The 25,944-nt window shown below is 38.9% G+C and overlaps 1 long non-coding RNA gene across 1 annotated transcript in view; it reads left to right on the top strand.

Annotated features, from left to right (window-relative positions):
* LOC310908063 overlaps positions 1–25,944 on the top strand; it is a 54,459-nt gene that overhangs the window by 11,807 nt on the left and 16,708 nt on the right. Inside the window, exon 2 of the long non-coding RNA XR_014589775.1 lies at positions 14,332–14,400. This is a non-coding gene — a long non-coding RNA (uncharacterized lncRNA). The remainder of the gene's footprint in view (positions 1–14,331; positions 14,401–25,944) is intronic.

The following is a 25,944-nucleotide window of genomic DNA, read 5'->3' as shown; positions in this document are numbered from 1 at the left end:
TTAAGAAATTGGTCTTTGAGCTCAGTGAGTCATGTAAGGCGTTCTCTTGTTAGTGCAGATACTGTATTATGTCCTTTTTTACTATCTTCTAATTTGTAGGTTTTTTCCTCCACTTCCTCTACTCCTCATCTTATTCTGGTTAGGAACTTTTTTCTAACTTCCATTCTAAAATTTGCATGTGGCCAGTTTACATTTATATACTTGATTTCTGTCCTTCCTTAAAACTACGGTTTTTAGCCTAAATAGTTATTTTCTTTCTGTAACACCTTTATGAACTGAAAGACTGCTTTGTCCAAAAGATGCCACATTCTCCTAGTTTCTCCTCACAAGATGCCAAACCTTACTCTGTCTCCCTGCATCACTTCCATTTGAGTTCATCTTTCCTGAATAACGGAGCCCCACTAATGGATATGGAATTCCATATGAGGTCTGAAAAACTGCAATAGCCATCCCTATTTCTACATGTAATTTCTCTCCTGATCCATAACTGTCTTTCTTGTCTGTATCACAGCAATAGTACCTACTTATCCTGGTAAATGATACGTCCAAGTTCCCATCCTCAGATTTTACCAGATTAGTTTCTGGTTTATGACACAATGCTTTTTCTTATCACTGTCCAAGATAAATACTTGACATTATATTTTGCAGAAATTCATCCCATTCTAATCAAGGCCTCAGGCCTTTCAGCTTTTTCTCTATATCTTGATTGTTCATATCTTGATCATCTCTCAATCCTTTGTGCCACTATCATTTCCCATTGGGTTCTCCCATTCTCCACACTATAGGAAAAATATTAAAAAATAAAGATCCTAAGTCTGCCCCTTTTCTGCTTCTGCTCTGTTCCTTTATGAACTAATTTCCTTCAATGACAGCATCTTCCCTTTCATCACTATCTGATTACATCTCTATTTTAAGCATCTCCTTACCCACCACAGAGTGCTTCTGTTGATCTCCACTGGTTTAACAGATGTTCCCCTGTCTGGCATCCCATCACATGCTTTATAGAAATAGGATAGAAAAGATCTCTTACATTTCTGCATTTATTTTGCAACTTACCTGGAAGAATAGCCTTGAGATTGCCTTGTGCAGCAGGTATCTGCAAATTCTGAATTTTCTGTGAAACATTTTATCTACCATATCTTCTAATATCCATCTTTACTCCTGCACCAGTTGATTGTACAGTCTATTGGTCATCTCTTGGAACTCTGCTATGCTTAATGCATGTAATCAGATACATATTCTGTAATCAGATCTACATCCTAAATTAATGAATAATATGAAGTGTCTCCCACAACTAGCTCTACTTATTCTACAGTTCTTTGGATTTCTTCTCCTAGTCACCATTGTCTCCTCTGAGTAGTCCCTGCTTTCAAAGATAAAAATAAATGATGTTTTTAAGAAGCAGGAAAAAAAAAGGAGCTATATAAAATTAGCATTTCACTACTTTTTATTTGTTCCTGCAATAACTCATTTTCGATTACTGGAATGCAACATCTGGCTGTGATCTCTCAGCATCAAACTAGACTTTCATAACCAACTATTGTGTTTCCAGGCAATGTGTCTCCCAAATTGTGACAGCATCCCAATACAGACAAAATGTGTTTATGAGCCTTCAACTGCAGTGGAGGATGTGAGATCATTGGACTGAGTTCTTAACCACATTAGGCTTGTTTGGGCGTCACTGCAGATTTCATGAGAAAACGTAAAGGCATTTAAAGAGCAATCCCAGTGTACTTGGTGCACAGAAGAATCCTCTACATTTGCCAAATTGGTATAACTACTTTGGCTGCAGCTCTGGTTACAGAAAGTCTTTTGGGGCATGGCCAAGCAATACTGACTCTGACTGCTGCACACAAAGCAGGCTTTTGCAATCCCAGCACTTCTCCAAACCAAATGCTCTGCTCCAGCATCAGGAGCAGGGGAGAGAACAGGGCAAAGACTAATGACAGGGAAATACTGGGGAAATCAGGGGGAAGAAGAATATTGTAGACTATTTTAGGGCAAGGGAAATCAAGAGAGATGGGGCTATACAAGGGCAGTGCTAAACTATGAGCAGAGAACAGAGACAGACAAATTAAACGCAGCTTTAGATACACATTCACACCCTTCCATTTGTGAGTCATGCAACCGGAAGTTAGGCAAAAGTAATTTGAAACTGCACCCACCTCTCTCCTCCTTTATTCTGTTAATAAATAACTTTTTGTAGATAACAATAACTGGTATGTGAAACTCATGTAATGATGGAGACTTCGCTCACATATATGTTACACGTTATGTACTAACACACCTTAAGGGAAGATAAGAACTTGTGTGTAATGATGTGTAACTGTTGGTGCCTGGCACATTACTGTTTAAATTAAAATATTATGTGTACTATAATGCACATATTTGCTGAAGAAACAGGAAGGAAAAGCTACACTGCTGCAAACAAAATGTTCTTTTACTTAACTCTCTTTTTCCAGGGTATGCTCAGCTTCTTTACTGGAGTGAAATTGATACTGCATCTTTTAGCAAATTTTAATAAGATAGTATTGTTCCAGCAATTGTAAACTAAACATAACTTTTTCACAGTGCTTTATACCTTTTCACTGGTTTTTTGGGAGGTTTTGTCTGTTGAATATATCTTATTCTTCAGTATGTAAATAGCATCATTTTACTTGGTTTTTTTCATTACTTCAGACTTCGGTCCTGAAAATGTCCAGGACTTGTGCTGTGTCAGAGCCCTGCTTAACCCCCAGTGACCAGCTCTATATGCTTGGAAAAGTTCATTGACACCTCGGCTGTTTGGGCACCAAGATACAATAAACCCTACATCTTTCTCAGGACTGTACAGAGAATGCCCCTAACCACAAAATAAAATAAAATATGTATGATGACAAAACAAAACCAAAAACTCTCTGTATTTTGATATTTTCATCAAGGTTTACTTAGTTTTTCTTGTCTCCACTCTTATGACAAAATTAATGTGCCAATGTTAATTAGATGTGCTTAACACATGAAAATAACCCCAAGTAGAACTGGAAAAAAAGGTCAGCTTTTTACTTAGCTGAACATCTGTGGTGAGAAGAATTTTATTGAAAACCTTACTACTGCAAAATCACACACCCAAATAAGCTGTAGTCTGTAAAAATCACAGCCATTCATAAAATGTAGTACACAAGATTGTTAGAAGGAGCTAAGAGAAAGACCTTTCTATTCCAAAACAAATTTACAAAGTCAAAAATTAAACAAAGATTGGTGGAAGGTAAGAGAAAGCAGAACAGAAAGCATTAATTATTTTGTGAAGGGCAAAAATGTAACAAAAGAAGGGAAATGAGAAGCAGGATTTTGCCAGGAAAGCCGTCATTTGAGCTTTTAGACATGGTTGTTCATAGAAATTGGCAGGGAAGGGACTTCCACGTCCCTAACTCCAAGTCAGAGGTGAATGGGGTTTTTACCTTATACTTCTGAGAAAATATTTGTAAATAGACAAGAAAAAGGCACCTCCAGGGCCCAAATGAGTTGAGGAAAAACATATTAGAAAATACAAATTGACATAAATGTATGAGAAAAATAAATATTTTTTTTTCCTTAGGAAAAAACAGAAGATAACTGAACTACTCCTTCTTGGGTAGGGCTGTATCTTAGACCTAAATAGCAGGAACATAACTTGGTAGCTGTCACTGTTATCTTTGTTTAAATGCCAGCAGCAAGTGCCTCACAGAATATATGTGTAAATATAGCTTGTAGCTGAGGTTTTCTCAAAAGGTGAAAACATTATTTACTAACCAATAAGAAAAAAAATGCAGCAGAATACCAATGCAAAAGCTGAATGATGTGAGATAGCTGGCGGTCTGGTGCATGGATACAGCAGAAACTAAACAATGCCCTGTTTATTTATGAAAAATATTTTCAAATATTCATAACCCACCCAGCTACGACAAGGACTAAGGTGTACTGACATGGGGCAATCTTGAGAGGTATCCATAGACTAGCCTTACCCCTTTCTGAATGAGATCCTTCAGTCTGAAAGTTTAAAAGAAAGTGGGGCAAAGGAAGCTAAAGGGTTTTTATGAGGAGGCAAAACATCTGAGCATCTACAGGAGTGTGCACACATCTACTAACACTGTGAAAGTAGGTGGTTTCTTGCTTTCTTCCTTGAATGCCCTCTTGTTTGTCTTGCAAAAATGCTGGGCGTCTTACCTCATTGGGATGGATGAGACTTCTTCTTCTACATGAGTGGGGATAGCCAACGTCAAGGTGAAAAAAACTCAGAGAAAAAACATTTTCTTACATATGTGAGCTATTCTCTTTATGCATGTGTTCAGACAGGGTTACCTAACAGCACTTTAGAGCATCGCTTCCATAAAGCATAATTACTGTTGTTAACAGGTTATTTCCAACTATTTCCTGATGTATGACTATCATCAGACCATCTAACCTTGAACAAAGGCCTGGGTCCTGCTGCCACAGACCGAAGACTTGTGCTGAACCGTTTGCTCCCGGCTCGCAGTACTGCCGAGGGGCAGAAGGTGGCAGAAGGAAGCCCTGAATGGTGGAGCCCATTGCACCGGTCCTGCCGGGCACTACCCAACAGAGGATGGAACAGCCGCCTCTGACCTCCTTGTGAGGATGGCTTTTCATCTCGGCATTTTTAGGGTGCTTTCTTTGTCTTTGTGTATTATCTTTCAGCAGCAGATGAAAGGAACAGGAAAACCCATGTTGTCAATGAATGGCTTAAGGACTGGTGCAATCAGAGGAATTTTTGGGGTTTTTTGATCATGGGACAAGCTGAAAAACGAGTGGGAACATAAAACACTTAATCCAGTAATAGACTGGGTGTGAATTTCTCTTTTCACCCTGTTATTTTGCTCTGCTTTTGTATCAATTGCTGAGATCAGAATCTGGTCTTTTATGACAACCTTTGGAGAGTCATGTTCCAAAGGACAACGGTCCTCTGAAATCTCAAAAATGGATGAAACACCAGATTTGGATCTCTTGCACAGCTTATTTTGTATGGTTTAGCCAAGCACTTATATTTAATGAGACCTTCATGCACTTTGTTTGCAAGGATTCATTTGCAAACTGGCCCAAACATTGCAAACACACTATTAGAGAGAGCACCAGCACAAGGTCAGTGCCAGTCCTGCTTGTCTCCATTCAGTGTTAAACAAGCTGTCAAAGGCAATGCTCCTCCCTTTAGAGTGAAAATTTAGTGAAACCACAAAACCCTTTCATCCACGCAGAACTTTAAAGGAGAGTTACTGGATTTTGACAAAGCTGCAAAGATGAAGACAGAAATATTATTTGACCCTTGAACGTCGGCTGCTTTCTTGCCAGTTTTCTCACTTGATCAAATACCTTAAAATGAGAGTCAGCAGCTAAACTAATCTGTTCTGGACCAGACCCTACAGGCAATGTCCAAGTGAGAAATGGCCACAGATAAATCTCCAAAGGTAGCTGTAGGTCGCAGCAGAGACTTATTGCAGCGCAGATTGACTAGGAAACTCTCCTTTACCTGCTTCTCTGCTCTTTTCTTTCCCCCCACTTCAATCTACCTGGGAAGCCCAGTACTCTGAATGACCCATTGCCACCACTGCTTTTGTGACAAGCTCTGCTTTGCACCCTTTTGTCCCACGTATGGAGAGGGTGAGGAGCAGGGGACTTTTACTGGCTGCCTCTTATGATGTGCCTACTGCCTGCAGCACCCTGAGGTGATGGCAAGTACAGGCAGCCTCTGCCCCCAGAGCTCTTCATGGAGCTCTGCATCACTGCAAACAGCCCCATGCTCATAACAGCAGCAAGAATTGAAAAAGAAGTGCTCAAATTTCGCAGCACTTATACCACATCCCTTTACATAATTGGATCAGTGTTAACGCGATTGTGCAGACTAAGACAAAGGTCACTGTTGTTTTTTAATTAATTTTGTTCAAGAAGGAGCAACAAGTGACTACTCACATTTTTAGAGGAACTGAACCTCTTTAATCTGTCTGTCCTCCCTCACAGGTCCAGGTGACCAAAACAGGAACTGCATTGCCTTGGTGCCCTCTCAAAGGCCAGCCAGAGCACAGCACCACGAGCAGCACTCTCCTGGTGTGCCCACACAGCATTCTGTCTGCTGATGCTCTTGTCCTTGCTCTCACTGCCCTGATAAAGAGTGGTACAAATTGGAGTTGTTTGGGTTGTTAAAAAAGACCAGCTGTGTTAATTTTATCTCCACTCAAAACAAAGCAAAACAAACACACAGAGAAAGAGTTTGACAAGGGGAAAAAGAAGAAGGAAATCAATAGGGAAATAAATAATGGGATTTAAGCTTCTAAGAGGGTATTAATGAAGATTAAAGAGCAAACAAAAACTCTGAAGCAAGCTGACGGTGTCCTTTAAAGTGAACATGTGTGTCTTTATTCATTCACATATGCCCTACAGGTGCACTTGCCAGCTATTCAACCAGACTGTGTAAAAAGTATGCATGATTTTCCCTCCCCTCCCTCAACCCATCAGACATGTTAACTATGAAAGAAGCTGAACAAATTTGGTCTTTTCCTATTAAAAACTCTTAATAATTATTTCAGGTATACAAAGGCTTGACTTGTTTCTTTTTCTCTTAAGCCAAAAAGGTTGGTTAGATGTTCTGTTTATCAGACTCAGCTCTCCAACCATCACTCTGATTTTTAGACATTTTCAATAAATTTTTTGTAGGAAGAAATAATTACTACTATCTCTTCAAATAGTTTCTGTAGAGGCTTCTCAGAAAAAAATTGTGAGAATGTTGTTGATACTCTTTGGTGGAGTTAAACCTGTCATAAGATGGGTCCTGGAGCAAATTTGAAGGCCAGCTCATCTTGATGTCTCACATTAGACATCAACTTTGCCACTCTGTGATTTAACGAGTGACCAAAAGAGAGCAGAGAAGCCCCTACTGCCCCGTTTCCCTTGAGAAAGGCAAGAAAAGTGCCAAGTCCATCAATAAAAATTACTGAGGAGGGGGTCAGAAAGGCAAGTACAGAAAAACTGAACCATGGCATGCTGATGGGACTTAATCCAACCTGGCTGCAAAGCTGGTGGTTTTGAAGAGAATGACATGTCCATCAAGTATTTTCCTGTCCATTGACTTTATATAAAATTTTTAGAAGACCCGGCCCATTTTGCATCTAGTAAATTGTCACATTTTGGGGTGGGTCTTATCACTGCACTGAAAGTATTGTCTTTTTTCATAAACCCATGAATTATTATGACCATTATTGCCAATGGTCCCCTATCAGTTTCTGGAATGTCTGGAGTGAAGTCAATTGGCCATGTAACCAATGCACAACTTGTTGTAAAAGTGAGAAAAACTTAACAAAATTTAGCAAATTATGTTTTAGTAATCAAATACCTAGTGATGCCCATGACTTTTCCAGCTACCTAGACAACAGAAGAAGTCAGAGAGGCAGAAATTTTTCTTTAAAGATTTGAGCTCTATCCCATTTGTAGGTTTCCCATATCCTGAAAATTTACCTCTGCAAATGTCTCTCTCTCCCTCTAGGTAATCCTCATTCTAACAGTTCACTTTCACATCTTTGACAATCATTTAATCATTAATCATTAATGTTTAAAACCAAATCTATGGTCAATTTTTTTCCCAATTTTTTTCACTGCTCTTAACCTCATACTTTCTCCAGCCTATGATCAGGGAAAATTTTAGATTCTCCTCCCTCTATCAGTCACTGTATGAGCCAAGTCAATTTTCCTCCTCTTACATAATAGCTCACAGATTTATCCTTTCTTGCAGCAGCCAGCTAAGGCTCATAGCAGCAGCGCACCTTTTTGCCTTTTGTCTGTAATAATCCGGTCTCCAGCCATGTTCCAGCACTATTGCTGCCTCCACTTCCATCTAAAATAGCAGGATTAGAATCCTGTCTCCAGGTCATTGCTTTGGCTGCATCACCACTCTCCTTGTGTCTTCACAGTGGTTTCGCATTTTTGAGCACAAGCAACTTACCCTTGCCTTTAAGATCCTTCACATTTAGCCTCACCCTATCTGTCAAATATATTGGCCTATCAAACTGTCAGCCTCTGCCTGTGATCTGATGAAGATGACAGCCTTGATCACCACTCTGCTTCTTCCTTAATCACCTCTATGCTTTCATCTGCCCATCCCCTATGAAAAAAAAAAAAAAAAAATTAGTCCTATGGAAAATACTTAATTTCACCTCCCCTGCAGTCTTCTCCATCTGGGGACAGAGAAATAAACTCCATAACTCCCTTCCTCCACTGGTCTAGCAAATGCAAGGCTGGGGTTTCAACACATCTGCTAAATCCTGTTCAATTTGTACTTCTCGTATACTTTCATCTAACTCGCACTGAAGTCATCCATCACGACTGACATTGAGAAGAGTTGTAGCTTTTGCTACCTGTCTCTGACCTACATGGGAGCCCTTGCTCCTTTTTGAAGTGCTAGCAGTGACTGTGGGGAATGTCTCTTGGGAATTGTTAATAAGGTATCCAAGTCATCTTATTTTTGTAAGGATAGGGGGCCATGTCCATGAAAGGTATTAAGTGCCTAACCTAATGTTTAGATGCCTAACCTATAGAAATCAGTAACAAATTAGGGACTTTATAGAAACTACACAGTCTCCTCCCTCCAGCTCTGCAGATACATTTTTGAGGCCTCAAGCCTCAAATGGCTGCAGGAGAGAGTGTGCATGGCTAGTTCTGCCTACATTAAAGTACAGTGAAAGGGTTTCCCTATAACTACACCTCTTCTCAGCAAGGGAAGCTCAGTTTCTGGGTTAGTGCTGTGTTAGCCTCTGCTGCTTCATCTGTTTTGTCTATCTTACATACATTCTCTTTGTCTTCTCATCTCTTCTCCTGCCAGTTAGTGAACACAAGCCCAAGATAATGGCAGTATCTTATAGCCATAGCAGTATTCCTGCCTACACCAGTGACACGCTGGCCAGTTCCAGCTCAGATTTTCACTCATAAGGTCTTCCTCCCTCAGCCTAGATATGAGCTAGGAAAGAACAGCTTCATGCCCTCTGCATATGAGCTTTTTCATCATGATTGCTCAGCTGCCACATCGAGACGTGCCTTTAAGGTAATGACCTGGTCACACATTCTAGCATTACAATGATTAATTTTACTGAACAAAGGTGTTTATTCTCAGCTATCATTATTATTCTGCTTGCTTAGGTCTTGGGAACCTCTTTGGGCTATTGACTTGATGCACTTTGGGAGAGGTTATGGCACTGGATTGCTCAGGACTTTTGAGACAGCTAAAATGGATATTGATGACGGGACTCATTGTTACATAATTGCATAATATCGGGAGGCTGTTACACTCAAGTAGCTTTGGCCACTTCCCCTTCTTTCACAGAAGCCAAAATCTTGTACCCAGACCGTGTTTCCTAACAAAACTATGCTCTTTCTGGCCATTTTTCATTTGCTACTTCTACTACTATGAATTCTTGGCAATGAACCTTAGTGTAACAAGAGTTATGCTATGGAGTTAAATGACAGAGTTTGGAAGAGGTTTTAACTTTATTAATTCTTAGCCACCAAAGTGGAATGGTGCTACATTTGGACTTTTTGTTCTTTTGATGTTTCTAGAAATCCCACTGAAACACTGTTGACTAAAGTTCAGTCACTCATAAAACTTTATAGATCGTTAAAATTTCTGTTTATTCCAGCTCTGAGGGAGACGTAGGTTACACTATTATAGATGTTACTAACTTTTACTCCTTAATGAACAATAAAAATCAGGTCCAAAATAAATTCCAAAGATTTTGTTTAGAGGTTAATTTTGTCAGTGGACAGGCTGGAAAATAAAATTTTGTCCCAAAGAAATAATATTAATTTATGTTTAATTTCACCTCCTTGAATTCAGAAAATGCACCAAAAGTGAAATAGATGGGAATCCTTTTGTTGTTCTCAATTCCTTATAGAAGGAGATCCTTTTTAGTCTAAAACACTAAGCTGAATTTACTTACTTCACTTTCCATTTCACAGGGCCTTGTACTCGGATTGCTCACTTTGAACACACACAAGCTTACTCTGGTCTCATTTTGGAAGAACCAAGTACCTGAAAATCAAAACCTTTGAAATTTCAGGATTACGAGTATCATTCAAATAAATGTATAAACTGTGTTGTGCTGTTATGGCAAAAATATCTATCACATGTCGTTTTTGGGCAACTCCAACAAGGTTCTTCAGTAGAACAAAGGTTTTCAGCAGAATGTCCTGAGGAGGAAAACCTGACCTTGACAAAGGGATCCATCATAAGATCCTAAATTTAATAATTGTGATTTCTCTTGCATTATGTTGTGTATATTTGCCCTTTTTGCTCCCTATCCACAATTATAAGTCAGTTTGTTTGTTCCTGATTCCCATACTCTTCTGGTATACTGGCTTCCATATCTATGCAGACCTGTCCCAGGACAGCACTTTCACACTGACCTTCAGCCTGTGAACTATCTCAGCAGACTTTATCTTCTGCTCAACTGTAATGAATCAGGATATTCAAATACTGAAATGCTGGAAAATATTCAGATGGAAGTATCAGGTAATTTTCTTCAGGCTCCTTCTCTCTTGGTACAAGTGTTTCAGGGTATCTATCTGCATGTAGAACTGGAAAGTGCCAATGATTTTCCTATGCTAAGTCATCTTCCTGGTCAGTGTGCTCCTTTCCTGTTTCAGGTTTCAGTGATGACTAAGATCATAGAGAAATCTTCAGCTATTCTGAGGTCAAAAAGATCACAATTGGAATCTCTAACATTTAGCATGCTCTGTTGATGCTGCACTTCTCTGTAGAAAGCTTTTCTAAGTTTTGCATAGGAAATGAGAGATTTACACACTGTCTGTAAGTCACCCGTTTCAAAGGATCTGCTTCTCAGTTCAAGAGCTGCATTTTCTTTTTTGTAGGATTACTTTAGAACAAACACATTGTGTTATGACTGGTAATTAAATCAATAAATCTCTGGAACAATTCACAGCTTTTTGATTTATTTCAGTGGTCAGTGCAACATCTTGTGCTCACATTGAGCTCTTTGAAAATTATATATGACTATGTTGACAAGTTAATTTTTTCCATTCCATCTCTTTCTCACTTCCTAATGAGACTGAAGATTGCATATAGCTCAACTATTTTTTCATAATGTACTTTCTGGAGTACTTAGCACTTATGTTTCATATCAACTTTTATTTTGAGCAATGAATTAGCACTTCAACCCTGAAATCCCTCTGACAAGAACTTGGATGTACATATATTTTCCCAAGTATTACAAATAACACATCCAAATGTGCACACAATATAAATGTGTGCTCATCAAGGAGGGCAAGGAAGGTATATAAAAACATTTGGATCTTCATTTCAGGCAGGCGTGCTGAAGTTTGGATGTTTGTTCAAAGTCTACCCAAATGTATCTGAATCTTTTGGCTTTGGAAATCATCGGAAATCTTGCAAGGTCAAACTTTCTCATGAGATTACCTCTAATACCTCTTCAGCTTCAGTCAGGCCAGTAAAAATACCACAAAATGCTCTCTTGTCCCCTTTTTCTCCCAGCTGAAAATGGAAAAGATGAGGAATGTGAAAATTAAACAATTAATCAAATTTTTTCCAACCCTCAGGAAGAGGTTTGGTTCACTTCAAGTTTGGTTTTTGGTCTTTTTTTAACAAGGTTTCAGTTTTGTTTTATGCAAACTTGTCCAGAGAACTCAAGTCTGTATGTGAATTGCATTAATTTTCGTGGTCAGAACTGCTCCTGTTAGCTTTAATGGGCTTGATAACTGCTCCATAGTCTTTCAGTTTCAGAGTACAGTGTTTACTAGGGGTTTCTATCCTTATATGCAACCACATTTCCAGTTTTTTCCCACTTCCTGATATTATGGGGTGCTTTTTTTAACAACTCTCCTGACACATAAGGGAAACACTGATCTATAAATCTATTTTAGCTGTGCAGAGGCGTAGTCAAGCCTATGCATCACACATATTATACTGGACTAATGTGGAATTTAATGTGATACAGACACACTGTTCAAGGATGTTGTACATCAATGTACCATACATGTTTTTGAACCAGTGATGATTTCCTGAAACACTATCTTCTGCTGAGAGGGAATTCCAGGAACACTTTTACTTTGATCTTGATGCTGCAAAGATCTTCTTCAGAAGTGGTGAGTTCCTGAAGTTCTTTTCAGTTTCTAAAGCCTATATCTCATGCAGATTAGGAGTAGTTTTAGATGATTCATCAAACAAAATGTCCTAGGATTACTGTGAACTGCCACCTCAAAGTTGGCTGTAAACAAACTGTATTATAAAAAATAACATAACATAACATAACATAACACACTATCAACATTTAAATAACATTCTCTCTTGTAACTGAGGAAGATTTTGAATAGCTGCTGCTTGTAACAGTACAATGGCAGCATCACAGAAAAAGTTTTCAGGTGGAAATTCTTCTTCATCCTTCTTCATTTTTCTTTATACTGGTAAGTGAAATGTCAAGGAAGTCATTCCAAAATTAAGTATTTGCCAAGAAGTTCTGTAATGAAAATAGAATGAACATGCTCTTTTTGACCACTTCACAAGAAAGGAAGTTAAAACCATGAAATTACACAAATTTTATTATTGGATTTGTTTTTCTCTGTTTGTTTTTCTCTGCAAAAAAGTTCATTATACAATAGATGAAAGGCCTGAAATAATTAAGAAAAGATAATACAGTTGCAAGTATAACTTTGGATTTGCTCTTTGTTTCAACAAATGTGAGAATGCAAAACTTGCAATTCTGAAGATGTCTGTGTAGTGATATGGAAAATATAATTACTTTTCTTTCGGGTTTTAATGACATTTGTTCATTTTCCCACTGGGACTGAAAACTAATTATAAAGAGTTGCATGTTTTCTAGTCCTCTTGCTTTGTTTTGAACACTACTGTTAATTTAGTCTGGAGTTTGATGATTAAGTTCTTTCTAAGTCCTCACTCACTGTAAAAAAGAAAGAAAGACAGAAAAAGGATTTATCCCAAAAAGAAGCCTTCACTTTTCCAAAGAGGTCTGTTGAATAGAAGGTGTTTCAGACACTCATGATGCAATTAAAATTACTCATTGTACTGAAGTCAATAGCTGGCATGAGGCAAGTAACTTTACTGGGATTAGTCCCAGTTGCATTTCAATTCAGCTCCCAAATTTCAGCTGTACTGAATTATTCCTGGTTAGACAAAGGAATAAAGTTATGGGAAAAAAAGGGGGGATAACATTATTTCAGCAGTCTTGAGAGATGTCCATCATTTGTTTTAAAAACTACATAGATACATTTATTTAACATTTTCAAAGGCTTGAGTTTATTTCTTAATGCTGTTCTTACTTGTCTTCACCATTTTTGCTCTGTTCCCAAATTACCACTAACTGGCACTACTGAGCGAGACTTCAGTTTAAGTCAGAAAGGCCAATGGGAACCTTGTAACACACTAAGATTTATGCTTGCCATATAAACCAGTTGAAGTGTACTCCTTACTGTTCCAAGTTTAATGGGGTAGATTTGAGATATTTTGGACTACATTGCTAGTAAAACAATTACAGTCAGAACATCAGTTTGAACAATTTCCCAGGATGATCTCTTAAATGTAATTGTTAGAATACTTCCCAGTTTTGAAGTGAGACAATTAATACTCTCCCAAATAACATGCAGGGGTTAGTACAGGGCAGAGACTTTTCCCAGGAGGAGTATTGGACAAGGTTGTCCTGTTCTGGGAAGGAAACATTTTAAACAATCACAGTCTGTCGTGGCTTGTCCCTGAGATTGACATCTGTCCCATTTTCTCTACTGTAGGGGTCAACTGTCCGTATGTAGGGCAGGGAGTCCATGTGCCTGCTCAGGATGCACTGGTCAGCACAGCCAAAGAGGAAACTTAAGTGAGTTGCCATGAAGAGACCAAAAACTTGACCTGCATCCTCTACCAACAAAGACCAAGATGCATTTGAATTGGATGTGTTTGGAAGAGTAGTGGCAGGTCCTTTACATATCAGTTGGTTGAAAAATGATCTAAGTGTCTTTCCTTATGCCCGAGAACACAAATTCAACCTTAGCAGATAAATCTTGAACTGATGGAAATGGGATTTCTTGCATATGAAAAACAAATCTGATACTACTTTTGTACTTAAAACTAAACAGTATCTATATAGAGGAGAATGAAATTACGTAAGACATCAAGTAAGAAGCTGAATTCCTCATGGGACTATTTTTTTTCTCCTGAATACTGGCATAACCTCTCTGTTATATTGTGTTAAACAGTTATAAAATTCTTCTTTCGGTAGTTTGTGCATTCCTTGGCTGCAATAAATAATTCTTTTTCTCTCTTTGTTATTTTTCTTTAAGGGAATTTAATCTTTATGAGTGGTTCCATATTTGTAGCACTGGAAAAGGAAGACTTCAGCCTTACGGAAGGTAAGCCAGTGGGTAGCAGAAATGTAAATATATTCATGATGCACTTCCACTTTTTAGCTTCACAAGGAATACTACTCTCTGGGCATTCTGTATTTCATACTTCATTAAGACCTTCTACTGTGCTCTAAATGCATCTTTCTATGTGTAAAAGCATGTGACAGAGTAGAGGATGTACCCTTTTCTTAGGGTTTCGGTTTTTCCTTCAGTCAGAATGAGTGGTTGGACAGCAGAGGGGTTGTCTCCCCAAACTAACGGCTCTCTCTCTATCTGGTGTTTGGGGGGTTGCACCAAAATCAAAAGATTACAAGGAGAGAAACCATGGGAACTTAACATTACTTCCCAGGTCAGATTGCAGGCAGGCTTTCTGCCACCAGGATGATCTGTTTGTTCCTCCCTGGAACTTCCATTCTTGATTCTTCCTGGGAACTTGCACCACAAAGGTGGGAGGTAACTCTGAGTTACAGCAATTTCAGCATCCACCAGCTCTAAGGGCTTAAACAATGGCTCAAATGGATCAACTAACTATCCTTACTTCATAGTCACCTGTCCTCAAACCTGTTGCACAGAAGGATGGGCTGAAGACAAAGGACAGGACAGCACAGCTGACACTCCTGTCTCTGCACATGCAGTACCAGATGTATGGCAGCCTGTATCTTACACTGGGAACTGTATTGAACTGCACCAGCAAAACTGAAATTTATGTGATGGGAACAAAATACAACAAATTTAAGAGCTGGACTAGAACCAGTTACATATTTCGCTGGCTAATGTCAATGATAAATTACCAGATTTGGTAACTAGATTTTACAGAAGTATGAATCTAATGTGTGTCCAGAAGAGAAGATTTAAAATGAAATGGGATACAGTGTGGTAGGAAAGAATTCCAAATGGCTGCCACTAGTAAAAACACAGTTTGAATCTGTTGTCTAAGCAGAAACATGCAATTTTCCAGGGTATAAATAGAGTTGGTGAATTTCTATGTCAACAAAAGCAAAAATGGTTTAAGGTAAGTTAATAGAAAGGCCATAGTTCAGTTCCAATCATTTCAAGTCAGAGTCCTCTGACTGCATATCAAATGTATATAGACTGCTCTAGTTTCAAGCTAATTGGTTTGGGATTTTCCAGTGCTCTGTACTTCTTGATAGGGAACACATGAGACCATAGAAGTGTCAAAGAATATCACTGGCAATACCCCAGTAGCAAATCTTTCCTCTTTTCTTGCATGGTCCATTTAACTGAACACTCATATCAGTGGCAGATTCATTGCAAAACACATTTTTCATTTTTATGCCCTTTTATGAAAGCTGTAAAGTTATATGCTTAAAAGACTTTGGCTGAAAAACTATGTGAAAATGGATAACATTTACTTTTTGTAAGCTTGGGGTGGAGTAAGCGGTTTACATTTATGAATATCCCTGAATGTGATGCATTTTTATTAACATTTCTACTAACAAGCTATTACCATGTCTGATTTAAAATGCATTTTGAAAGGTTAAATTCAAAATACCTGCTATCTTTATGCATATGAGCATGTCCAACAATTCATACAAGACTCATCGTATTGGAAAGACTGAAAAAAAAGGCAACTGATGACTTGTTTTTCCTTACTTTACCTCTTTATGCAACCTGAGGATATCTTAAATACATTACAGAGGCATTGTGCCCACCATGGGTGTTTAGAATAATGGCTTATCCAAGGTGGTCTAAGCTGACAAAATAATCAGGGCCAAACCTGAGCCCCCATTTTTTATGGAAGGAAAATTCCCATTGACGTCAATGGGAGTTTTGCCTGACTACAAAATAAGGAAATTGGCCCCAAATGATATCTCCAAAGGGGGCTTTACTCACGGCACAGCAGCTGTATCTCATGAGCCAAATCTCCACATTTCCATTATTCTTCTCCCAGCCATTAGTGAAATGACTAAGTGAGCCAAAGTAAGAATAATATCTCTGCTCTGGGAAGTGAGGCTAAAGCACACACCACATATTCTGCATGTGCAGGCACAGCTTACAGGCATGTCACTGTTCTCAGAAAGAAAGTTACAGTAACAGATCACCATGCTTGCTACAGTAAAATGAAGGGAATTCACTGCAAGGGCATCAAAGAGATAGAGCACCATAAAAGTCAGCAGTGAAAGGACCTATGGTTAGATTCAAAACACTTAGGCCCCTGAAAAGGGTTTGTTTTGGGTTTTTTTTCAATTCAGTTCTTTCATGGAGTGACTTTTTGATATAATAAACAGGAATAGTTATCTGAAACTACAGATCAAAAGTCCAGGACTCCCTTCTTCAGGAAATTGCCCAGATCTCCTTCCTTTTCTCTGGCCTTAGCTCTCTTTTTTGCATTTATTTTGACAAAATGAACTAAGTTCACTTCCCTTTGCTTCCCCATAGCCAGGGTTTAAGGCATTTAACTGGAAGATCTGAATCTTCATGTCTTCAAGATGAAGAGGGTCTGAGTCCAGATTTCCTACACCTTGAAGTTGAAGGCTCACACCATTACATTACTGTGTAGAAGAGATGGAAAGGGTGTCTTCATGCTCTGGCTTTATAATGGGGGTGGAACCCACAAAAAAATTTGTGAGGAATGCCTTTGTTCATGCATTTTGAGTAGATCCGGCCTTCCAGATGGAGTGTCTCAGTGAGCCTTGGGTGAGGAGTTGGCCAAGTTCTGAACCCCAGGCAAGCTTATGGACAACATCTGTCCAAGTCTACCTTATTTACTGAGGTGGTCTTCTCTCACATAGTCCATTTCTGTCCCTTACCACCCCTGATCCATGTAGCAATGTGGAGTGCCAAATGACAATTAGCAGCTCAACAAGAAAATTCAAAGGAGCCCTTTGTCAGCAGTACAAAGCCACAACACCTTGGTGAATTAGTCCATTTACATATTCTCTGTTTAATAAATCGTGCTCCTCAAATGGAACATGCTAAGTCACCATGCCTGCTACATGAGGTCTTCTTATCCAATATCCCCCTGACAGAGATCCTATAATGCAACCTGTTCTGGGCCGAGCAGCTTGCACAGTGATGTTTCAATGAGCAAAATATTGAATGCAGTTTATGGAGAATGCAGCCCAGAAGAGCAACAAGATTGCTAAGTAATGACATATGGGGTTTTTCCTGATCTTCACATCTTCTGGCATCACCAGCTAGAATAATATTAAAATAAAAGTATGAAAGAAAGGGAAAGGCAAGAGTCATTTTCAAAGGACATTGAAAATTCACCTTGAAAATGTGGGGGCCTAAATACTAGGATGTTCATCAGAAATAGCTTATCACCATGAGTCAGAAATCCTGTAAGGAACAGAACCTTAGCAGTCCCTTTTTATGTTCCTTTACTGTCTCCAGTAGCCAGTGTTGGTATTTGCTGAGCTGTTCTCAAGTTGTATGTGATAAAGGTCTGACAGTCCAGTGACATGCTTACTGTGTTGTCCATCCACATACCAGTCAGCTACCTGGGAGCGAGCATCCTTTACTAACCAGGATACACCATCATGGATTAAAGCACAGCATTCTATTCATTTCAGCAACTGAATGGGCTGTAGCCACAGTTATGCTGGCACTTTCCTGTTCAGGAAGTGGGCCATATTGGCACAATCCTAAAAGGAAACACAAGTCACATACAAATATGTTCAGCATTACTGTCAGGCCATCCTGAGAAGTCCAGTAAGCCTGGTGTATTAGCCACTCCACCAGTGTGTTGAACTTTATGCAGTGAATGAACTTGAGGATGCACTCTGTCCCATCATCCACATCTCCAAAGAAGTTCTTCTCTTCACAGGGTGAAAAAACCTTGTAGTTTTCCAAACTGTGACCTGATTTTCATACTCTGTTGATGAGTTCTCAACTATGACATAAGTTTAAAAGAAGTTTCTAGTTAAAGTTAGGTATCTGCCAAAGAGAAAAAGCAATTAGTATATAGACTTATGCTTTTAAAATTGATGCAAAAATTTTCCTGACATTGAAATGAACATCAGAAGTGCTGTGATCAAACCACTCTCTTAAAGACAAAGTAACAACATGTGCTTCACCTCCACCAGGCTTCTTTCACAATATGCTTCTTGTAGAAAAATAACTTTCTGGAGTCAGTGAGCCTATACTGCAGCAGGCCTGGGTGAGAGCCAGAAAGTGATTGTCTTCAGAGGATTATGGGTAATGCCTCACTAATTAACTATAATGGTAACCTGGTAATGTTTAATAGTGGGTTAGGCATTGCTTTCCCCTCCGTCAGATGTTATCCGTTCAAGGAGAAAAAATATTTGTAAGGTGATTTCACTTACGGTTTCAACATATTCTAAATGAACGATCTTTGTTTTCCCACAAATGGTATTGTGTTGGATAACACAGTTGACAAGGTTTCATAAATCCTTTTCCAAGTTCAGCTTAATTGCAATTCAATATTCTTTTGTTTCTATTAACCCAGGTAAATAAATAGAGTGAACTGGCAATTTTGAACTGTGATCTATGGCACAGTCCCCAGTGTACTGGCACATGCTGAATTCTTGCAGATCACAAATCTGCAAGAAACATGTTTGTGTCTTCCAACAAAATGTCATCAAACCTCTAAAGGAATCCATATTTATACTTCACATGGTGTGCTACGGCTGCACATTAGAAGCAGACAGGCACACTCTAAAGCAGCAGGCTTGAGACAGGGAAAGACTCCTCTGCTGAACCTTGCTCTTCCCAGCACTAGTATTTTAACTTATTTTAACTAATTTATTGTATAATGAAATCAATTATATTTTTTTCCATTCTTTCCCCTTTTCACACAATTCCTCTGTTATTTATTATAAGATGATCTTCTGTGTTTTCCCTCCACAACCTAAAGCCTTTGATAACGATATGTATATTTTACAATTCACTTTATCCTTCTGTGGTAAAATCCCTAACTAGCAAATATGCACCATAAAATTTAACAGACTATGGTGAGGTCCTCTATTAAAGAGTTTCTAAAAAACTCAGCTCTTATAGGATAAATAACTGCTTAAAATACACAAAGCAAATATTGAGGCTAAGAGGTCACCTTTCATAGAAGTATATCTCTGTTGTCCTATGTTGAACTGTTCTGGAATCTGTCCTGTTTTATGTATTTATACAGGAACTAGATGAACAAGAAGGCAGCAATATTTGCAGACCATATAAAATAGACCAGAGTAGCTATAATCAAGACAAATGCAAAGAATTGCAGAAGCATCTTCTAGGGATAAGGGATAAAATAGAATTTAAAATTTACTTGACAAGTGTAAAGCAATGCACACAGGTAAAAAAAACCTTATGGTTCATTTATTTATTAATTGCTGCTATTAAGGAACCCAGTTCAAGAGTAATGGTAAATAATTACCTACAAAAATAGTGTAATACAGAGTAGTGGTCAAAAAGACAGCTAGGATGTTAGAAATATCAGGAAAGAAATTAAAAATAAAACACATTGATATGATGTATGCTGCACATACATGTTGAATACAATAATAGAAATAGGGAAAATACAGAGGGATTAGACTGAATGTGCAGGCAGATTAGTAGTAGTAGGATACTTTTAATCCTGGAGAAGAATCCTGAAGCCTCAGAGGACAGTTTGAAGGGGAGGGCTAGTGGGATACATTAATTCACTGGTCTAAACAAATGCATAGAAGATATAATAAGCAGTGATTCAGACAGAAACCTCTGGCACAGGGAGACTCTAATCTGCTGACTACCAAAAGCTGGGAGAGGATAACAAAGAAAGATAATACTTGCCTTGGTCTTGCATTATTCTTTAAGTATCTTGTCTCAGGCATCAGGCTCTGGTGGTACTAAGCTAGATGGTCTGGCCTTATGTGGTTGTTTATCTCTTCTTAGTATCTCCTTATGTGAGATTCACTTCATCTCCCTTTGGATAAGGATTTGTAAAGTGAAGAAACCTACACCTGAAGTTGTCATCAGAAGCTCCTATTATTTGAAATCAGGCATTTTTAGGACATGATTCATGCATACTAGTTTAGACACTGTCATGATTTAACCCCAACCAGCAGCTAGCCCCACACCACCACTCCAAAGATCTCCTTCTTCCCACCACTTTATGCACTGAGCAAGTTGTCATATGGTCTGGAATATCCCTTTGGTTGACTGGTATCACCTGTCCTGGCTGTGCCTCCTCCCATCTTTCCATGCACCCCCAATCTCCTCACCTGTGCAGCAGTACAAAAGGAAAAAGAAAAGGCCTTGGTTCTGTGTAAGCCCTGCTCAGCAATAGCAAAAACTTCTCTGTATTATCAACCCTGTGTTCAGGATAAATCCAAAACACAGCCCTACATCAGCCACTGTGAAGAAAATTAACTCTACCCCACCCAAAACCAGCACAGACACCTACCTCAGAATGAGATGAATCATACGTTATAAGTGTGTGTTTGTCTCCATTCAGTACAAAGGCAGCCAGAAGTGATGACTTTTATTGTAGATGTTTATATTTAGTCAGATGAATCTCATCCATTGTTTTGTTTTTTTTTTTCCTCCACTGCTATTAGAATAATACTGGTTAGGAGTGAAGCAGCAGAGCAGAAACAAGGCAAATTAAGCACTGTAGATGCACATTCGTGACAATTACCCAAATCACATTCTGAACTATGATTTCCAGGGATTCATGAGAAATTAATGGGCTCATATGGCAGTTCAGTTCTTGTCATGGCATAACCATGATAGGCAGCTAAGTACCATGCAGTCACTCTTTCATGCCCTCACAGCAAGATGGAGGGAGAATCAGAAGGGTAAAAGTGAGAAAATTATGTGTTGAGATAAAGACAGTTTAATTATTTTAAAACTGGAGGGGAAAATTGACAACTTAAAAAAAAAAAAAAAAAAAAAAAAAAAAAAAAAAAAAAAAAAAAAAAAAAAGACACAAAGGAAAAATAATTGCATATCATCAACATAAGAATGCCCAGCCATTACCTTAGCAATGGCAGGCCCCAGGAAACTTCCACCCCCCCAGTTTATATTGCTGAGGATAATACCATATGATCTGGAATATCCCTTTAGTCAGATGGGGTTAGCTGTCCTGGCTGTGTTCCTTCCCAGCTTCTTCTACATTCCCAGCCTACTCACTGGTGGGGCAGTCTGAGAAGCAGAAAAGGCCTTGACCCCGTGTAATCACTCAACAGTAACCAAAACATCCCCATGTTATCAACACCGTTTCCATCAGAAATCCAAAACGCAACCCCCACCATCCTCTATGAACAAATTTAACTCTCTTCCAACCAAACCCAGTATCAATCAGAATAAGGAAAACCTCCAATAGTCAACCAGTTGGCACTGTCTACATTATGCTCTAGAGAAATTTTGTAGCTACATTTCTGATCAGGATATCTATGACATAAGAAGCCCTTCCTGGATTCCTCCAACAGCTATTGGGAAAAGGATGAGAGCAGTCCATTTTGGCAAAACCGGTCAGCTAGCATTGGTGGCAAGCTGAGTTTTGTGACTGTCTGTCTATCTTTCCTATCCTATCCTATCCTATCCTATCCTATCCTATCCTATCCTATCCTATCCTATCCTATCCTATCCTATCCTATCCTATCCTATCCTGTCCTACCCTGTCCTGTCCTGTCCTGTCCTGTCCTACACTAAACTATACCTAAAATGCACAGTGAGAAGACTTTCTTGCTGTGGATAGGTTCAAGCAGGTACCTTCCAGGATTTGCTTTTCACAAGTAACACTACCTGCACATACATTGTCAACACACAAGCAAAGAGCTGTCAAAATATTTTATCATGCATATTTAATGCAAACAACCAAAACTCCCCAAGTACTAGACAGTCCTCTGTTTTAAGCAAAACACTTCACTAAAACCATTGTGTTTCTGCTTAAAAACATGACAATAAGGTCAGGTATGTAGAATTTCTACCTTCAGTGGTGGTCCAAATTTCTCCTGTGCTTGAGTTTAAGGCAAAAAAGATGTGGTGCTGTTTATTCTGGTTTGGATTAAAAATGAAAAATAAATATTTTTCATGAACTCTTACAGGGCTTTTGGCCCTCCTGAATGACATTGCATCTGGATTTCTCCACCCTTTTATTTGGATGGGAGACCCAAATGTAACTCACTAGCACAACCTTTGGCATCTCCAAAGTTTTGGCAATCTGTTTAGGCTAAATAGGTCAACAGGGTGGAGATAGCTCTTAAAACTTCAAACTGTTCTTGAAACTTAAAACATCACCAGCTATTTCTATCAACATGTAGGTTAAGATCAGAATCACTTGAAGCAAAGTCACCTGGTTTGCCAACGTACAAAGAGGTCAGCAACTCCAAATTGGAGAGAGGTCGGGAAAAGATGGCCTGTTGAAGCCCCAAAACAAATTTTAAAATGTTTAAAATGAGGAACTAAGAATGATAAGGATATTCTGGGCTGTAGTGTTGGCTGCACCACCAGAGGCAGACAAAGGCAAAAGAGGTGTGGCTGAGCCCCATAGACATGTATCTCCATGACATGACTCCAATGTTTATGGAAAGAGAACTGCAGCCAAATATTTGGAACCTGATGAGCATTCTCAGCTGCAAATAGCAGTTATTTCAACAGGCAATGGGCTTGATACTAGACTTTCTGGACTTTAGGGTTCTCTGTGTCCTGTCTTACTTTCTTATTCAGAAAATCTTCTTCCACCACTTACACTTCACAAAAAACATGCCACAAACACTTTCAATATTAAGAAATTTCCAGATGCAAGGGGGCAGGAGTACAATAGACAACCTACTTTTTCCTCCACCTTCAATATTATTCCTAAATTAATCCTGCAAGAAAAACTATTTTCTGTGCAAATTACAACTTCAGTATTTACATGCTACAAGGTAACAATAATCCAAATCATCGTGTATGCCAGCAAAATAGCACCTAAGGGTAAATGACATACGAGTAAGCTTGTTCCTCTAGTATTATCATTCATCCAAAATGCCTCCTAGTTTTAATGAGTAGAATAAGGACTACTAGGCCACTCCAAAATTCTTCAAACCATCACAAAAATTCTGTACATATACCCAAAATCTTTTTTCATCAGACAATGTGTGGTCACATATATATATATAATACATATATAATACATATATTTCATACAGCTTCTTAAAAGCTACAGCATTCAGATATTTTAGTAGCAAACTATTTTAACAAAGGAGACAAACACAAATTAATTTGGATCCTTATATTTTAAATGATTAGTAAAATGAAAACCACAAGTCAATGATCTCTCTCTACATATAAATGCAAGTGTGTGCTTGAGAAAACATTATAGTAAAAAATGAGTCATTGTGGGAGGGTAATTTTAAATGGCACATGGCTAGATATTATAGAGAATTTGGGATGTTCATGGGCACTATAGAACAAAGGAACTGACTTTGCTGGTATTGCTTATACTTTCAATATCATCCAACATAAACATTTCCATTTTTATTTTAAAGTCTCTGGTGTTTTTTGTCTAGAATCCTGCTGAGTTTATGCACTATTACACTTAACTTTGTTCATCTCATTTGGTGAACTCACAATTTCACTGTTGTCATATGTACAGAATTTTGTATTGGCTTCACATGTTTATATAAATGGATTTATATTTTTAAACTAGCAGTATGAGCTTGCATACCCCTTAATTATGTGAAAAATCCCAGCACATAAATAGCTGCGTGAGTACATGTGTCTACAAGTCCCAGTAGGACATGAAAAGTGGTTAACCTACCAATATATAGACACATACCAATTTTGTGTACTCAATACATTTGCACTAAGAGTTAGATTTTCCACTCTAACTGGTCTATATTTGGAGATGGTAGAGAAAAGGATGGAAAAATAAGAACACTGATTTTAATTCCTTAATCCCAGGAGATCTGGATTTAGAAGTAGGTCCTTTTATTTTCCACAGCGTGAAGTGCCTCAGCAAATGTACCTCAGTGCTATCCTGCTCTACTGTTCACATATGGCAAATGACTTTTATTTATTTCAAGGGTGGAAATATGACCAATGCACAAAATGCTTTCATAATGCCATGATCCTTCTGCAGGCAGAGGATTCTATTGCAACAGGAAAAGTTCTGCTGGTACTCCCGCAATTTTAAAACCACTTTGTACTATATAAGCAGGCAGAAGGATTTACTAGATAAAGCATTGAATACCAGAGTGAGCTGAGGTTAGGTTTTGGTAGGAGAGATGGAGGCATATCCTCAGCTGGCACAGTATCACCATTCCAAATGCTACACTCATTTAAATTATCAAAGGATATGATATTTAGTTCATTTTAAAAATAGAAAACTGAACCAACTGAGTCCTTGTACAGCAAGTTGTGATCAGATTTGTAAAAAAATGTAATACTGCCAGGGAAGCATCAACAAGAACATTAATGGATATAGCCCTTACTTGTGACTGCATGCAAGACACAGATGATCTGCTGTGTCATGCAGCAGGATAGATGCCTGGTTCCCATCCCATGTTCTGATGGAGGGTTTTACACTCCTGCATTACAGCACTGGAAAAGAGTTTATTTCCTGAGTGCAAGGGACAGGAAAAAGTGTTGCCTTCAGGAAAACACACAAGAAATAAGCATTCTAAGGGGTTTCAGCCAAATATGGGGAATAGATTCTTTTTATGAGACCATCCAGACCAATTTGGCCATTAGCGCAATGACTGATTTTTCTAAACTTTCTAAAAGATATTTTCAGTATTATAACTAACACAAATATTACTGTTCTTCCAATCTAGGCATTGCCATCAAAAACGGTTATCTTTCAAGCTTAAATCTGACATCACTGATAGGTTATTTACCATGTTAGGTTCTGGACAAAGCATTAACACCATCTTCAGGCCTGGTTTTCACTCTCTGTGGAACAGGCTGCCCTAAGAAATGGGGTCTCTCTCTCAAGGTCTCTCTAAGCACATGTTGTACAGACTCCCGGACCAGCTCCTCAGAAAGAGCTCAGTTCTGCTTTAGTCTCTGTCCCCACTCTGCTGGGTGGCCTTTGAGTTCCTGGCTGCTGTTTCTCCAACCAGAAAATACGTTCATTGATATTGATTTCTTTAGAATGGCCATGAAGCCAGTGAAAAAATTACAACCAGGGTATTACAGAAAACGTTAGCACAACCCACAGTGAATAATTACTTTGTAATTGTCACTTTTGCTAGGATTTTAAGACCTGGATAATATTTTCACAGGCTCTGTTATGCTCCTTGGGTTACATGACCCTCACAGGTTTGCCTTGCTCTAGGAATGTCCCAGAGGATGGAATTGACAGGGACTAGTGGAGTGCCCACTCAGGCAAGTCAGGAGCTGCATCCACCATACACACACAGTCCAGGCAGGTGTCTTCTGCTGGGTGCAGGTCTGCAACCCCCAAGTAGGTTGTTGGTGGTGGCAGGAACAGCACTGCCACCCCCCAGCCATCACTGGAGACAGTGAGGGAAGACAGCAGGGCTGGACTCCACCCTGACAGCCCCACCAGGCTCTTCAGGGCCTGGGCTGGTCACAGGGCTACTGGCAGCATGGGCACAGTCACACTTGGGTCCCAGGTGGTGGACTTGGGGTGCTGACTGCTGG

This window comes from Zosterops lateralis (assembly GCF_965231275.1).
Source record: "Zosterops lateralis genome assembly, chromosome: 4".
Lineage (NCBI taxonomy): Eukaryota > Metazoa > Chordata > Aves > Passeriformes > Zosteropidae > Zosterops > Zosterops lateralis.
Note: the sequence above shows the minus strand (reverse complement) of the source record. Positions and strands in the feature narration are given on the sequence as shown.